Genomic DNA, 15,680 nt, shown 5'->3' on the forward strand with positions numbered 1-15,680 from the left:
CTAAATGTCCATCAACAGATGAATAGATAGGGAAAATACGGTTCACATATATATGATGGAATATTAGTCATAGAAAGAATGAAATAATGCCATTTGTGGATTATCATACTAAGTGAAGTAACTCTGACAGAGAAAGGCAAATATCATATGATATCACCTATATGTGGAATCTAAAATAATGATACAAATGAACTTATTACAAAACAGAAACAGACTCAACAGACTGTGAAATCAAACTTATGGTTACCAAAAGGGAAAGATGGGAGGAAGGGGTAAATTAGGAGTTTGGGATTAACATATACACACTACTATATAAAAAATAATCAACATGGACCTATTGTATAGAACAGGGAACTCTACTCAATGTTCTGTAATAGCCTATATGGGAAAATAATCTGAAAAAGCATAGCTATATGTATAACAGAATCACTTTGCTGTACACCTGAAAGTAACACAACATTGTAAATTCACTATACTCCAAGATAAAATAAAAATGTTAAAAAAAGAAAAAAATACCATTATCACAACCAAATTTTTAAAATGCCTTAAATACCTAGTCTATGTTCAATTTTCCCTGATTACTTTAAAAGCATTTTTATAGTTTAGTTATGTTTGCCCAGATATTAGTTTGTTCAATTGTTTATTAGTTTGTTCAAATAAGAATCCAAAGAAGATTCATTCCTTGTATTTATTTTGTGTGTTTTTAAAATTTCTTTTAATCAATAATATTTCTTCCTTCTTTTTAGTTCTTTTTTTTTAATTTTTGAATTTTATTTTATTTATTTTTTATAGAGCAGGTCCTAATCAGTTATCCATTTTATACATATTAGTGTATACATGTCAATCCCAATCTCCCAATTCATCCCACCACCACCACCACCACCCCTGCCACTTTCCCCCCTTGGTGTCTATACGTTTGTTCTCTACATGTGTGTCTCAATTTCTGCCCTGCAAACCAGTTCATTTGTACCATTTTCAGTTTATTTTTTAAAATGTTATTAATTTGTTGAAGAAACTCTGTGATTTCACTTGTAGAATTTTCCACATTTTTGATTTGCCTATTGTATCTTTGTAGTGAAGGTAACAACAATCTTCAGACTGCTTCTGAAAATAATCAGAAACATCTTTTTGAGGTAGTTCACAAAGCTTTATATCATAGGATGGTCTTAAAAATATACACATATTGAAAGCATCAACCAAATCTTCAAGCCCAGAAGTAAAACAAAATCTTTTCTTTAGTCAGTTACTACTGGAGAGGAAGGAAAGCATAATCCCACCAGCAGCAGCATCAGAGTCAGCAGTACCTGCTCTGGCAGACCTGGCCGTAAATGTATGTAGCTCCTCTAATGATCTCAGGTGAAAGTAAATTATCACAAAACCCCCATTTGATACTTCGTCTCACAAATGCACATAGAGTGACCATAAGAGCAACATCGTTGATGTGGTTGAGCAATGATTTTTCCTGCACTGTAAGATCAAACTGTTAAAATTGAACTAATAATAAACCTAATAACAATGAAAAGTTTTTAAATTTCAAATTAATTACTGTTTTGTAGAAGTTTATTCTTTTATGGTATCATTTGGTTTGGCATGCAGTTTTGCTGAACATTAACTTTACCATTCAGCCATTTGTTGTTTGCCTAAAATGTTAATCTGTGCATGTCTAAATACTTCATTATAGCATGACAGCGATGCCCACTTCCTCCTACCTCAGCAGAAGCTGGAGCTGGGGTGCTCCAGCCCATCTTTAATGTACAGGTATTTGATCTCCTCATCCTCTAGGCAGTGATAACATATTTGAACCAAATATCCCTCCTGTCACCTTTAGTGGAAACAGGCTGGGGAGGCAAGAGGCTCACTATTCCATAACAAATGTCAATGGCTAAGGCTTTTGGTTTAAACGTATTTGACTCAATCTGCATGTGAGCTCAGTCTTCTACTATTATCTTGCCCCCACTTTCCTCACGTTCATTACCTACTAGGTCACTACTATTGTATTTGGGGAGAGGGAGGCATTGCAACAATGGTGATGGTTGGACTAAGGTCACGCCTCTCAGAGCCTCCAAAACTGTGGACCCTTAAGTTACCAACAAACCACCACATCCCCTGAAGTCTGGTAGGTGCTAAAGCCATCTGTGTTCTGCTCCAGAAATGGATGAAATGACTCCAACCCTTCTACACCACACTTGGTCTTCTGGTACCAATGGAGCTGAGCTTTGTACCTTCACATCTCTCAGATTCCTTTATTGAACACAGCTCCCTTGGCTTCTGTCTACAGAAGCATTGGGACAAAACTATACTGGACCTGGCTCATGAGAGGTGTTCAGTCTCATGAGACTGGCTGTTCAGTCTCCACTCCCTTTGATGCCTGGTGCCTGGGGGGGTGCTGGGGTGGGTTGATTGGGGCATCAGTGGGTAAGGACAGAGTGATGATGATGACACACAATAAAAATCCTTTCATTGATACATTAAATGGAAAGATATCCCATGTTTGGGATTAGAAGAATTAATATTGTTAAAATGTCCATACCACTGAAAGCAATCTACAGATTTAATGCAATCTCTATCAAAATACCCATGACATGTTTTGCAGAACTAGAACAAATAATCTTAAAATTTGTATGAAACCACAAAAAAACCCAACTTTCCAAAGCAATCTTGAGGAAAAAAAAAAAAGAACAAAGCTGGAGATATGATGCTCCCTGCTTCTACAAAGCTATAGTACAAAGCTATAGTAATTAAAACAGTATGGTGCTGGCACAAAACCATAATCATAGATCAATGGAATAGAATAGAAAGCTCAGACATGTAACCATTAAGTAGCAAATCCCCAGTCTCCCATTCCTGTCCTTATTCTGTTAGTTGACCATCTCTCTGTTCCTCAGACAGTCTCATGCCACTTTTTTTTTCTGTGATAGTTATATTAGCTCTTTCATTCTCCTATATTAACTTCAAAATTCTCTTGCTGAATTAAAAAAGGAATGGTAATACTTTCATGGGTGATTTTGGGGAGAATTGGCATTTTTATTATATTGTTTTTCTCTACCTTCAACATAGTGTATGTTTTCATTTATTCAAGTTTCCTTTTTTAAAAAGTAACAGTTTTATTGAGGTAAAATTTACATACCATACATCACCCATTTAAAGTGTATAATTCAATTGTTTTCAGGAGATGCACAGACAGGTGTGACCATCATGACAGTCCATTTTAGAACATTTTCATCATCTTGAAATGAAACTGTAAACATTTAGCCATCACCCCTCTGTCACCCCTTCCCCTCCTAGTTCTAAGCAACCATTAATCTACTTTCTGACTCTATAGATTTACCTATTCTGACCTTTTCACAAAATAAATTTTGTATTTTGTGACTGGCTTCTTTCATTTAGCATAATGTTTTCAAGGTTCATCCATGTTGTAGCACATATTGGTACTTTTTAAAATTACCATATCATATTCCATTGTATGGATGTACCACATTTTGTTTATTCATACATTTACCTTGTTTCCACCTTTTGATATTATGAATAACGCTGCTATGAACATTCATGTACAAGGTTTGGCATGGACATATGTTTTCATATCTCTTGTGTATAAACCTAGGAATGGAATTACTGGGTCATATGGTAACTCTATGTTTAAGTTTAAGAACTGCAGACTGTTTTCCAAAGCAGCTGCACCATTGTACATTCCCACCATCAGTGTACAAGTGTTCTGATTTTCCACATCCGCACCAATAATTGTTATTATCTACCTTTTTGATTATAGAAATCCTAGTGTGTGTGAAGTAGTATCTCACCATTTTTTTTTTTAATTGAAGGAGAGTTGATTTACAATATTATATTAGTTTCAGGTGTACAGCATAGTGATTCAGGATTTTTACAGATTATACTCCATTAAATGTTATTACAAGATAATGGCTATATTCCCCTGCGCTCTACAATATATCCTTGTTGCTCATCTATTTTATGCATAGTAGTTTGTATCTCTTAATTCCCTATCCTTACTTTGTCCCTTCCCTTTCCCTCTTCCCTTTGATAATCATTGGTTTGTTTTCTATATCTGTGAGTCTGTTTCTGTTTTGCATACATTTATTTGTATTATTTTTTAGATTCCACATATAAGTGATATCATACAGTATACTTATTTCACCAAGCATAATATTCTCTAGGTCCATCCTCACTGTGGTTTTGATTTACAGTTCCCTAAAGACTAATGTTGAGCATTTTTTCATATGTTTATTGGCTATTTGTATATCTCCTTGAGAAATGCATATATAGATACTATGTCCAATTTAAATTGGGTTATTTGTCTTTTATTGTTCAGTTGTAAGGGTTCTTTATATATTTTGGATACAAGTATCTCATCAGATTTATGATTTGCAAATATTTTCTCCCATTATGAGTTGTCTTTTCACTTCCTTGATAGTGTCCTTTGAAGCACAGAAGTTTTTCATCTTGATGAAATCCAATTTATCTATTTTTGTTGTTGTTGTTGCTTGTGCTTTGGTGTAATATCTAGGAAACTATTACCAAATATGAGGTCATGAAGATTTACCATCATGATTTCTTCTAAGAGTTTTATAATTTTTTCCCTTCACTTAGGTCTTTGATCCATTTTGAGTTACTTTTTGTGTATGGTGTGAGGTAAGGGTGCAACTCCATTTTTTTGCACATGTCTATCTAGTTATTCCAGTACTATTTGTTGAAAAGACTATTCTTTCCCATTGAATGATGTTGAGATCTTTGTTCAAAATCACTTGACCATTACCCATGGGTTTATTTCTGGACTCTCAGTTCTATACTATTGATTAATATGTATATCCTATGTCAGTATCACACTATCTTGATTACTGTTGCTTCATAGTAAGTTTTAAAGTTGGGAAGTGTGTGTCTTCCCACTTTCTTCTGTTTTTTTCAATATAGTTTTTGCTACTCTGGGTCAAGTTTCCTTTTAAGTATAGTTTTTCTTTTTCTGCATACATGAAAAAAATGCACATTTTTTTTCTTGTTAGGTTAAGTGTTATATATTTTTGTTGGGATTTATTTTCCCAATTGTATTATAATTGGCGTTTGCTGTTAATGGGAAAGCTATTAATTTTTTTTACTGATTTTTTAATAACTGGCCTAGTACTCAGGCAACTCCTTTTTGCTAGTAGTCATTTAATTGATTCTCTTTGGTAGGCAGTTATATCATATGCAAATAACTGTCATTGTGTCTTTTCTTTTCCTATATCTATGTATTCTTTCTTTTCTGGCCTTTTTGTATTGGCTAATATTGAATAACAGTGGTCATAGTAGGAGCCTTGCTCATCCCTGGCTTGAGTGAGGCTGCTTCTAATGTTTCATCATTAAGTGTGATGGATTCAGACAATTATCATCGAACTGCATCTTAAAAGGATGAAGGAGCGATCTAGATAAAGTGGTGGGAGGAATTGTGGGGACGTTTGGGGTCAGTTGGGTGGAGGGCATTCTTGTCAGAGGTAACAGCATGAGCAAAGACTTCAGGTTGAGGGACAGTATGCGTGTATGTAGGAAACAGCAAGAAATTATATGTTGCTGTATCATAAATAATAAAAGTAGAGAATAGGGAGAGAGGAGGCTGAGGAGCTGGAGAAGGACCAATCCTACAGGATCTTGATGGCCATATTGAATTTTATTCTTTTTATTTTGGAGAACCATGGAAAGATTTCAAGTAGGGAGGTGACATTGTCACTGAGGGACATTATCACACCTTCTTTGTTAAAAGAATTTAAATTATTTTCATGGCTACAATATGTCCAACCAGGTAATGAATCATTTGCAGTTCCTGAAACGCAGCAGATTCGCTGGTACTTTCTTGCCCTGGAAGGCATCCCCTCTGTCAGAAATGCCCTCTGCCCACTCTGGGCCAGGTAGAGCACGAATATATGTCTCATGTGCCACCTGCTGTCAAAGCATTTACCAGGTTGCAGTGTAATTGTCCACTGGCCCATCTTTCTCACTCTTCTGAGTTCCTTGAGGCCAGGAAGAAAGCTTTTTATTTCTGAAACCCACTGGGGGTGCATAATGGAATGGATTAAAAAAAGGACCAAATAAATGTAACAGCTGTGGGTTGGCAGGGAGAGTATTGTAGAGGGGTTGGGAGAGGTAAGTCATATGAATCGTTAAGGACACAACTGGTTAGAAAACTGGTGTCTCACGTCTCTCTTTGCTCCTTCCTTGTACCTTAGAGTTGCTGAAGTGTGCAAAGCTTCTTTTATACCTTGTGCAGTCCTGGTGCTTGGAAAAGCTTTATGGTATTGTTTGACCCACGCTCTCTAGATCTCCCTGAACTCTGGTATGCTGTGCAAATTATTCACCCTGGGATGAGGCATGCAATTCCTCTTCACCCATTGTTTGCTGCTGAAAGCCTGAGTGGCTGGGAGCCATCTTTCTGAATAAAGCAGGCAGAGAAAGTGTGGGAAGGGAGCAAGCCCGTCAGTCATGAGGTGCACAGCGTTCTGGACGAAGCGTCTAAATTCCATGATGATCTCAGTAAAATGAGTTCAGGATATTTTAACCCCACTGTTTTGATCCCATGTTTAGGAATAAAAACATTTACATCTCTCTTAAACTAACTTGAAAGTGTGTCTGGTGTATGGAAAGTATTTTCCAGAAAAAACCCCATTAAATAAATTTAATATTTTTACTGATTTTCTGTTCATTGTAGTTAACCCTTTCAATTTTTCCCCATCTTTACTCTGATGATACTGTAGGGATCAGTGTTTTAGTGATGACAAGCATTTTTTATGCCAGAATTAACCTTCGTATCTGCATCGTGAGCTGTCTTCCATGGCAGCACTTTCTGCCAGGCTCGATTTTGCAAGATCCAAATTTTGTCAATTTTCATTCTTTCATTTCTTTATAGTCAATTGTAAATGTACTGTCAGTTTTCGCTATTGTTAGTTGTCTTGTTTTCTATCATATTTAATTTTCCTAAGTTAATTTGTAGTTTTCAATATTACCAATACAATCTGATTTTTCAAAACGTCTTTTAACTAAAACAGTCTTTTAACTAAAACATGCATTAAGTTAGAGCTGTTCCCAGTATTATTATGCTGGTCCTTTCTTCTAGTAACCTTTCTATGGATTGGGTAAAAGAGACATAGTTTGTGTTTACATCTGGATGCAAAACGCAAGACAAATGTGAACCTGGGTTCTTGGCTGGTTCAAAATAATAGAGTTAAAACATCATGCTCTGTGGCAAGCTGGTTGGCTTTTTAAGGATGGAAATTTTTGTTTTGTAAATGTGACAGGCTTATGGTTCCTATATTTTTTACTTCCATTTTGTTTTTTCATAAATTTATGAAAATTTCTCTAACAAGATAAGTTTTCCCCCAGCTCCTCTAAGGGGATTTTCCGTCTAATGATTTTCCATTCAAGCTCTACTGTATTGAATTCCTTTAGGGTGGAATTTTGTTTCTGACAATAATCTTATTCTTTTCTAATGACTTTTGCAAATTTCACATTGAGGTCCAGGAGAAGAGTAAAGATAAAGTTAGATTTATTTTTGCAATTCATCCTAGACATTGCAAGTGAAAAAAACCCTTGACTATTCATTTCTTTTCTCCTTTCTCAGAAAAACACTTTAAAAAAGAGAGATTGTAAAACAAGGTTCTGAGGGATTGATGAATCAAGACAGGGGATTGAATTCTAGGATTCCAGAATTAGGACAATCTAAACCTTCTTTGTGGAAGAGCATTTGGTTTGGAGAGTGCTTGAAATGCCACAAGACCGGAGAGAGTAAAGAACAGATCTTCACCACATGCCTGTGAGCTATCATTCTACTTGGCACTGCATCCTACAATGTGGCCTGCTGCTGGCTTGAGGCTTAAATCAACAAGTAAAGGTTTTAGAAGAGCACAGCAGGTGCTGGCTGGCTATCATTTTTTAGTGGGTACTGTCATGGTCCCTGCAGTTAGGAGACATTCCTGGTCCTTAAGGGGCTCTTCCTGGTCCTTAAGGGGCTCATCTTGGTCTGGGGGATGACTAGCAACAATTACCCGACAGTGCTTGTTAAGGGCTGAGATTAGGGGTCCGCCCAAGCTGCTGTGGAGGCACATAACCTAAACCAGTGGTTTTCAAACTTTTTGGTCTCATAACCCCTCTTCGCTCTTAAAAATTACTGAGGGACTTCCAAGAGTTTTTGTTTATATGGGTTAGTGATATGTATTGATATTTACCGTCTTAGAAATTAAACCTAAGAACAATAAAGAACATTAAAAAAAAAAGAAATTCATTGTTACCATAAATATTTATTATGAAAAATACGTTTACCAACAAAATTTAATGAAAGAGTGGCATTGTTTTAAATTTTTGCAAATATCTGCATTGTCGGGCTTCACGGAGGATGGCCGGATTCTCCCTTCTGCTTCTGCCTTAAATCGGTTGCTACATGTTGTTTCCGTTGAGGGAGATGAAGAAAACTGGGCCTTATACACATGCCATTGCAAAAGAACTGGAGACCCTCTGAAAGGGCTTGGGGCCCCCTCCGGAGATCCTCTGGCCACACTTGAGAACTGCTTAGATCGGGAACATTTCTTGGAGGAGGCAGCTTGAGTCCTGAACGCAGGCCGGCTTGCTAACAGGGGAACAAGGGCGAGGCAATTCACGACGGGACTGCGGTGCAAAGCCCGCAGGGATTCCTGGGCAAGGGGCTCAGTCCGCGCCACCCTCGCCCGCCATTCTGGAACACACACTCAATTCGTAAAAAGCACCTAAGGGGGAGCAGATCTGCCCATCAATATCACATTAAGCAGGAAGCTTTAGCGGTTACTACAACCGAGAAAAAGCAACTGTGTGTAGCCTCAGCCCTGGCCCGCGGGCGGTGCCGCGCCCTCGGAAGCCCGGGAGGCTCGCAGCGCGCAGGCGCGGCGCGGCCCCGGAACGGTAAACAGTGCGGTCACGTGACGCGACCCGCGCCAGCCCCCGCGCCGTCGCCGCACGCCGATGGCTGCGGGGTCTCGCGCCGCCGCACGGTCCCCACGAGGCGAGCGACCCTCGGGCCCTGGGCGGCGGCGGCTGCAACGAGGATAAGGAGGGCGGCGCGGAAGACGGGACGGCGTGGTCCGCAGTGGCCGCCCGGGCCGTGAGGAAGCAGAGGCTGTGGCAGCGACGCCTGCGTCCTGCGCGTACCCCCTCTCGGCGCAGCCGGCCCCCTCCTCCGCGGCGGCGCGGCCACCATCTTCCTCTCGCTGCCAGTGGTAGCGCTCGTCGGCGGAGCTGGTGAGTTGCAGCGCGGCCGGGCGACGGGCGGCCCTCCCCTCCCCCAACCCCAGCCCCGCGCCTCCGCGGCCTCCCGCCCTCCCGCGGTCGCGCTCCGCGCCTTCCTCCCGCGCAGCGGGAAGCAGCGGGAAGGCGCCTCTCGGCTTTTTGCGCGCCGCCCTCGGCCCGCCCGCGCCGCCTCTGCCGCCCAGGACCGTTTGGGCCGCTGTGGCGGGGCCGCCGGGCGGAGGGTCGGGGCCGCGGCCTCCCCGCCGGCTCCGCGCCCGGGCCTCGGGGTGAGTGCGCCGCCGCGCGGGCGCGCAAGCCGTGCGGCACGGCGGGCGCTGCCGGGGAGGCCCAGCCCGCAGGCCCCGACCCGGCCCTTCGGCATCGAGCTTTGGGCCCCGGCCCGGCAGCCGGCGCTGGCCTTGGCCGCGAAGCCGAGCCGGGTGCCCGCTGGTGGGGACGAGGAGTCGGCGCTCCATCCACCCTCCTGCGACCGCGCGCTTTTGTGCCCGGGACCCAAACTGTCGACTCCTTTTGCATAGTTTGAAATGAGAAGCCTGGAATCTGGCCTTCGATAATACGTGTAATTTAATGAGCCACTTGTCGATACGTGGGTGTTCATGGTGCTAAATAACTGATCACCTGACCCGGGGGGCGGGGAGGAGGGAGAAAGGGAGGGAATGTTGGTACCGCGCACAGTCCAGTGCCCCTTCTTTTCCCCAGCTGTGTATTGCCGGGTCCGATGACTTTTCCCCCGTCTTTGAGTTTTTAATGCTGTTTCTCGAAGACCGTGATTCGAAGTAATTTGAGTGTGTGATCATTGGTGCCGCTCAGGAATCGTTTGCAGAACATGATCATGAATAGTCATTAATGTAAGTGGCAACGACGACTTAGTGTCTTCCTAGTCCTGATCTTCATCACATATAGAGATACTTAATTTAAAATGAAACATCGGTAGCTGAGCCTTAGCAAATACGAACTTTACCACGTTATTTTGGGATGGGGGGTGGAGATACAGTCAACTACTTAGGGAGTGCTTAAAATAGTACATTGTTCTACTTAGTTACTGTTTTGGGTTTTAACTTGTCTTCGCTTTTCTAAACTGGTGGTTTGAGATCTTCCAAAACTGTGTCTCCATGACTCATTCATTACCTACCATTTTTTGATTCTTGAATGAAGTGTTTGGGATTGTGAAAATGTTGGTAGATGTGTTTCTCTGGTAGAGACGCTAGTCAAAGAACCAGGAAATCTTTGCAGCATTCTTGTTTTTGAATATGTCTCTTCATTCCAGAGCATAAAAGGTGTTGTGTTGTGAAGATTATTGTTTCAGATAGTGATTACTTAACCGTCATTACCACTTAGACCTTTCTTAATTTATTATTATTTCTCCCCAGTTCTCTTTACTGGCCATATATTACGATAATGAATGTTCTCTTCATCAGCATCTTCATCATCACTATTTTAAAATATATACTCCATTTCCCCATGATAGTAAGAATTTAAGGAAGTACTTTTAATAGCTATCATTGCGCTGATGAAGCCACACACAGTTCAGTCAGTTCCTTAGCAGCAGAAAGACATCCACTCAACTGAAGTGAGCCACTTGTTAAGTATGCAGAACTACAGCCTTAGAGTTTAAGCTTTATTTGGCAGCTGTATGGGAGATTCGTGAGAAGGATAACACATGAGTTAGTGATGGGACAAGTTTTCCCCTGTTCCGTGCATGTTTTGTAGGTCCATTTACTGAAGAGCTTGAAAATATAATTTATTATACTGCTTTTGCATCCTTTGGGAGGATAGTGAACTTCCTTATCGATCACACTGAATTAGTTATGCATTCTGTGCTGTGGGGATAGACCTCAGATAACTGTCTAGCTGATGCTGTGATATACTCATCTGTTGCATGTTCAGATAAGTCAAATCTATGAGAAGTGGTTTGTGTAAATGTAGGTGAAAAATAGCTTTGGTCCGAAGCAACTTTAAGGATAGAAAAATGGAAAGGAACTTGTCTTTATATTAATCATTTAAAACCATAATATTAAAATTTCAATTGTATTGAGTATTGAAATCAGGGAAGGTTGATAATTTTTGACATATAATAGCATGTTAATAAAACTGTTTTTGATAAAAGTTAGTTTTTGGGTACTAAAATATAGATAATGGTTATCTTCCTTGACATGGTAACTTGGTGCTTGCCTTTTTGATACATTTTGTTTTCTTAAATGTGCTATTTTTATTATTTTTTTTCTTTACACAGATTTTTCATGAAATCTTTTTTACTTAATTTTTATCTGGAGGTAAGATCTTTTTTATATTTAATGAAGAAATGAGGTTTATTGATTAGCATTTCAGGTTTGTGGATTACCACCACACAGTGTCAGGGAGTGCAAGGTTCTTGGAGTGCTGACTTCTAAATATTTTTGTTCATCTACATTTCATCAATTCTTTTGGACACGTGGTTGCTGGATTTCTTTTCTGCAACAGTACATCTTGGGCTCTATTTCTTTCATTTCTTCTTTGAGCACCCTCTGAGAATCCTGGAGTATCTTTTCAGAAGCATAGACAACTTATTTTTCAACTACAAAAGACTTGGCAAATTGTTACACATTTCTGATGCTGTTGCATTTTTAAGAACAGTAAAAAAACTTCTCTTTTAATGTTGCCCTTTGATTACACAGCAAATGGTATTGACAGTATTGATTTGATTCAAAATATTTGAGACCCAGGTGCTGTTTGTATGCTCAAGGAACATAATCTAGGTTGAGAAACCAGATTCAGACATGAGATGTTAAATCACTGTATTAGAGTTAAAAGAGGAAGATATTTCAAGAGTTACAAAACACATTGTGTGAGGAATTGCCAAATGTATAGACTGGACAATTATGGTCATGCATCGTGTATTTAATTTAGATCATTTTTTAATGGTCGGGATTAAAATTTTTATGATCGTTTGTATAATGGAGAGAGGATGGAGAGAAATAGTTAAGCAAAAACTTCAAAATAGTATCCTGAAGTTTTATCTTTTGGCACAGTCTAACTTTATTAGGAAAATTTTGAATGGCATAGTAGATTGTACAGAAAAGCTAAAGTTTTAATTCACTCATAATTTGTGTGAGATGGCCACATGAAACCATTCTAAAATTGTAGTTTTTGAAAATAAATTTTGAAGTTTGTGGTCGATCACTTCCAAAATGATGTTTGTTTTATACACACTGAGGACAGCCATTTTATTTTTTATATGTAGGGAGTGGCTAAGTGCATATTTCCCAATTTATTTTGGAAGTGGGCATGTCACTTTGTTTCCAGTATTTTGATTGTGTGTTATGAATGTAGACTGCATAAAGTATAGTAGTTTAAAAGTGCAGGCTCAGGAATCTCACTGCCTGGATTCCAGTTTGGGTATACGGGCATACCTCTTGTATTGTGCTTCGCAGATACTGCGTTTTTTACAAATTGAAGGTTTGTGGCAATCAAGCATGGAGCAAATCTATTGCCGCCGCCCATTTTTTAAACAGCATTTGCTCACTTTGAGTCTTCTCTGTCACATTTTGGTAATTCTCACAATATTTCAAACTTTTGCATTATTACTATATTTGTTATGGTGTTTTGTGATCGGTGTTGATGTTACTATTGTCATTATTTTGGGGCACCACAAACCACAACTCTATAAGATGGTGAACTTAATTGTAAATGTTGTGTGTGTTCTGACTGCTCCACCGACTGGCTGTTCCCTGTCTCTGTCCCTCTCCTTGCGCCTCCCTATTCCTTGAGATGCAACAATATTGAAATTAGGCCAATTAATAACTCTACAATGGCCAGTAAGTGTCCAAGTGAAAGGAAGAGTCCGTGTCTTTCACTTTAAATCAAAAGTTAGAAATGATTAAGCTTAGTGAGGAAGGCATGTTGAAAGCCGAGATAGGCCAAAAGCTCAGCCTCTTGTGCCAAACAGATAGCCAAGTTGTGGATGCAAGTGAAAAGTTCTTGAAGGAAATTAACCGTGCTATTCCAGTGAACACATGAATGAAGAAAGTGAAACAGCCTTATTGCTGTTACAGAGAAAGTTTTAGTAGTCTGGAAAGAAGATCAAACCAGCCACAACATTCTCTTAAGCCAAAGTCTAATCCAGAGCAAGGCCTTATTAACTCTCTTCTATCTTGTGAAGGCTGAGAGAGGTGGGACGATACAGAAGGAAAGCCTGAAGCTAGCAGAGGTTGGTTCATGACGTCTAAGGAAAGAAGTCATCTCCGTAACATAGAAGTGCAAGGTGAAGCAGCAAGTGCTGATGTAGAAGCTGCAGCAAGTTATCCAGAAGATCTAGCTAAGATAATTCATGAGGGTGGCTACCCTAAACAGCAGGTTTTCAGTTTAGTCAAAACAATCTTCTATTGGAAGAAGATGCCATCTAGGATGTTCATAGCTAGAGAGGAGAAGTCAGTGCCTGGTTTCAAAGGACAGGCTGGCTCTCTGGTTAGGGGCTATTGCAGCTGGTGACTTCAAGTTGAAGCCTGTGCTCATTCACCATTCTGAAAATCCTAGGGCCCTTAAAAATTATGCTAAATCTACTCTGCCTGTGCTCTGTAAATGGAACAACAAAGCCTGCGTGACAGCACGTCCCTTTACAACATGGGTTACTGAATATTTTAAGCCCACTGTTGACCCACTCTCAGAAAAAAAGATTCCTTTCAAAATATCACTGCTCACTGACAATGCACCTGGTCACCCAAGAGCTCTGATGGAGATGGACAGTGGGATGAATGGTTTTCATGCCTGCTCACACAACATCCATTCTGCAAGGAGTCACTTCAACTTTCAAGTCTTATTTTTTACGAAATACATTTTGTAAGGCTGTAGGTGCCATAGATACTGATTCTTCTGAGGGAGCTGGGCAGAGTTAGTTGAAAACCTTCTGGAAAGGATTCACCATTCTAGATGCCATTAAGAACATCATGATTCATGGGAAGAGGTCAAAATACCAAGATACACAGGAGTTTGGAAGAAGTTGATTCCAGTCCTTATGGATAACTTTGAAGGCTTCACAGCTTCAGTGGCAGAAGTAATTGTAGTTGTGGCAGTAGCAAGAGAACCAGAATTAGGAGTGGAACCTGAAGATGTGACTGAATTGCTGCAATCTCATGATAAAATTTGGATGAGGAGTTGCTTCTTATGGATGAGCAAAGACAGTGGTTTCTTGAGAAGAAATCTACTCCTGGTGAAGATGCTGTGAAGATTGTTGAAATGACAGCAAAGGATTTAGATATTGCATAAACTTAATTGATAAAGCAGCTACAGGGTTTGAGAAGACTGACTCCAGTTTTGAAAGAAGTACTGCAGTGGGTAGCATGCTATCAAACAATGTGTCATGCTGTAGAGACATTGTGGAAGGAAGAGTCAGTCATTGCAGCAGACTTCATTGTCTTCTGGTTTCAAGAAATTGCCGCAGCTGCGCCAACCTTGAGCGGCCACCACCCTGATCAGTCAGCGCCACCAGCATCGAGGCAGGACCCTCCACCAGCAAGACGATTACAGCTTGTTGAAGGCTCAGATGATGGTTAGCATTTTTTAGCAATGAAGTATTTTTAATTAAGTTTTGTACCTTTTTTTTAGACATAATGCTATTGCATACTTAATAGACTATACAGTATATTGTAAACATAGCTTTTATATGCACTGGGAAACCAAAAATTGGTGTGACTTGCTTTATTGCGTGCAATATTCACTTTATTGTGGTGGTCTGGAACCGACACTGCAGTATCTTTGAGGTACATCTGTCCTGGATATGTGACCTACACAATGGTCTGGACCTCAGTTTGCTCCTCTGCAAAATAGAAGTAATAATTGCATCTACCTCACAGGGCTGTTGTGAGAAACTAATGAGATTCACATACAGTATAGTTAGCACAGGGCCTGGCACATAGTACATGCTTAGTACATGTTAGCTTGGTCTGTTATTACTTAGGCCATAGTTTTGATGACTTGTACTGTTTCTGTGGTTAATCCAAACTGCTAGAGCTTCTCATAATGACAGTAGGGTATGGTTGTAAACTTTGAAGGTAATTTTCTTACTAATGGCTAAGTAATTCTGCTTTTGCCAGTTTCAACTTGCACTCGATAGTTCTTTTTCTAGGTTCTTAGGTCTGCTTTGGTCTTAGTATGGCAGTCATCTTGGATTCTTATATATTCTTTACCTGATAAATTCAGAAACAAAGTTATGATCCTTTTTTTTTTCTTATGTAGTCTTGCCAGTAGATTCTAACCAATGAAACTGGACCAGAATTTGAAATGGGTGTGTAGAGCAGGTGGTGAGGTTGCATTGCTGCTAGAATTGTACTTTTTAGAATTGTGTTATACCACACGTCTTAACCATTTAGTGATTTTCCTTGACTTTGTCTTGGAAGGATAACTTATTCATCTTTAACATTGTTATATCATGGTGGTGAAGAACTGACCTTTGT

General features: G+C 39.9%; 1 protein-coding gene across 4 annotated transcripts in view; it reads left to right on the plus strand.

Moving 5' to 3' along the window:
* The first annotated feature begins 8,947 nt into the window (after positions 1–8,947).
* PHF3 (PHD finger protein 3) overlaps positions 8,948–15,680 on the plus strand; it is a 98,638-nt gene continuing 91,905 nt past the window's right edge. Inside the window, exon 1 of one of the 4 annotated variants that reach the window (XM_061206897.1) lies at positions 8,948–9,243. The gene's annotated coding sequence lies outside the window, so the exon portion shown is untranslated. The remainder of the gene's footprint in view (positions 9,244–15,680) is intronic. The other 3 variants (XM_061206895.1, XM_061206894.1, XM_061206893.1) reach the window with 3 other exon arrangements.

The sequence above is a fragment of the Eubalaena glacialis genome, chromosome 12 (genome assembly GCF_028564815.1).
Source record: "Eubalaena glacialis isolate mEubGla1 chromosome 12, mEubGla1.1.hap2.+ XY, whole genome shotgun sequence".
Classification (NCBI taxonomy): Eukaryota; Metazoa; Chordata; class Mammalia; order Artiodactyla; family Balaenidae; genus Eubalaena; species Eubalaena glacialis.